This window comes from Octopus bimaculoides, chromosome 10 (genome assembly GCF_001194135.2).
Source record: "Octopus bimaculoides isolate UCB-OBI-ISO-001 chromosome 10, ASM119413v2, whole genome shotgun sequence".
NCBI classification, from domain to species: domain Eukaryota; kingdom Metazoa; phylum Mollusca; class Cephalopoda; order Octopoda; family Octopodidae; genus Octopus; species Octopus bimaculoides.
In genome coordinates, this window is record NC_068990.1 from 86,467,502 (window position 1) to 86,470,164 (window position 2,663).

The following is a 2,663-nucleotide window of genomic DNA, read 5'->3' on the forward strand; positions in this document are numbered from 1 at the left end:
ATAAGGAAAAAGAGAAACTTATTGTTTGGAGAGTTGTGGGGGGGGGGAGTTGAAGTAATTGGGGGATGGGTGTTTAGAACGCGTTGGGGCGCTTGTTGTGGGGGATATCAGAAGGTGACTGAATAAAAATGGTTAAGGATCCTCAGCAAACTGGGTCCGCAATGAAAGTTTATTTTTGTTGCTTAACACTAGGTCAACCTCGACCGAGCTGACTAGTCAACGAAAGTACTTCAGTCGGGACCTCATTTCAGCTTCAATCATCGTCACTCCATCTCATTCAAAGCTTTGTTCTCCTCAAAACTTCAATATTCCTCTCCTTCACACCTGAGATTTATGACTGAAGGCAGCCGTCTTCTTCTTCTTCTTCTTCTTCTTCTTCTTCTTCTTCTTCTTCTTCTTCTTCTTCTTCTTCTTCTTCTTCTTCTTCTTCTTCTTCTTCTTCTTCTTCTTCTTCTTCTTCTTCTTCTTCTTCTTCTTCTTCTTCTTCTTCTTCTTCTTCTTCTTTATTTCTGATGTTGGCACAAAGCGGAACATGTATAGAAAATGTTGGCACTGTTATATTTGAGTTAAAACTTCCGCCCTCACCCCAGTAAATTACTGCTACTGACTTTTGACAATCCAGTAAAAATAGACGGAACGGCAAAGATAAGCCAAAATGTCGGCGGCGCTGAAATGCCTGAACCCATTTTCCGGAAATGTAGAAGACTTTTTAAAAAGCTGAAACTTATTCAAGGGAGATAACTCTTGAACTTTTATTTACATTGGAAAGCTCTTCATTTCTGAAGGAACGAAGTCAGAAATTTACAGTGAACGGTGCAAATACACCACCGCCACCACCACCAACAACAACACCAACAACAGCAGTAATGACAAGCAATTCAGTTGGTTACGTCTGTCACTTTACCTCATCCATTGCTCTAGAGCTGCATTCAATGCGGTCGCTCAACCTGCTAGAAATAGTGGCCGTATCTCTCTTAAATCTAACCTCCATTGACTTTAAGAAAAGCACGCTGCAAATCACGTGATTCTGGGTTGCTAGCGTAGAGGGAAAAGTCTCGTGGGAAAGCCTTTTGTCACATTTCATAAACAGTTGTATAACCGTAGCTGTGAAACCTTTGTAGTTCAATGTCCCTTTTACAGAACAGTATTTTCCAAACGTCTTCTATAAACGCTTGGCAATGAAGAAACGAGTGAATAAAGAAATACCCTAACAATAAAGAAACTAATTTCTCCAAGTGTTTTATTATCCTTACAGGAATCCTTCGATTATCGCGGGTGTTACGTTGCAAAACATGCCGCGATATGTGAAAATCAGCGAAGTAGAAACAGTACTGTATTCTATATTTTTTTCTAATTACCTCCGCCTTAGCGAAGGCAAAAGTATTGTTTTCAGTCGTGTTTGTTTGTCCGTGGACAAGATATCTCAAGAACCGCTAAATGGATTCAGAAGAAACTTTCAGGGATGTTTGGCCTCGTGACTGGCAGGAACTGATTAGATTTGGGGATCGATCCGGTACCGGACAAGGATTCTGGATTATTTTTCTTGTTTCTTTTTCTACTTGAATTTTGTGAGCGGTCGGGTTCATTTTTAGTATTCTCCTTTGTGAGAGCAGTCGAGTTTATTTCAGATATTCTCATTTTAAAAATCATCTCCGGCTAATCGTTGAGAGGGCGTTGGTGTTGTCTTGACAGAGGTTTGCGCTCTCTGAGTGCTCTTGTTATTTTATAATTTGTATATATTTATTATATTATAAATGCAAAACAATACCACAGAGGAATCGACGTAAGCTTAAATAATAAACCGATATAATTATCATTGTCGCTAAGTCCAAGTAGGGCTCTGATCAAAGGGTCTCCTACCGTGACAACCCCGTATTTTTAGGGACACTCAAGGACTACATAAACCAATGTATTATTACGATATTTAAGTAAGGTTTGATCCCAGGGCGTGTGTATCGTGTTCTCTAAATACATGCATACAACAGCGCTGTTTACGTTTGTTTTCCTCTTAAATAACCAGTAAATATTTACAATGGAAAAAATTGTTATTTTATTGTCAGAAATATTTCTGAAGTGACATTTATTTCTTAATACCAACAAGGAAGTCACAACTAATAAATAACCATAAAACTCTTCGTATATGTATGTGTTTGTGTGCACGTATACGTATGCATGTATGTGTGCACAGATATATGTATGTATATATATATATATATATATATATATATAATATATATATATACACACATACACATACACATACACACACATACATACGTACATACACACAAACACACATATATATATATATGTATATGTGTAATGTTTTTGTTTTAAAAAAAGTTACGTGGAAAAAAAAAATAGTTCATGTTCTGAATGTGAATGCGTGTGTATGTAATTGTGTGTGTGAATGAGAGCGCGTGTGTGTGTGTTTGTGTGTGAGAGTAGAAGTCAGTCTGTAATACAGCTGTGTGTATATATATGTGTGTATATGCTTCGCGGACGAAAGGACCACGATAATAATCTATCTATCTATCTATCTATCTATCTATCTATCTATCTATCTATATCAATATATATATGTGTGTGAATGTGTTTGTGTGTGAGTGTTTGCGTGCGTGCGCATGTACAGTACATGTGTGTATGTGTATATGAATATTTCT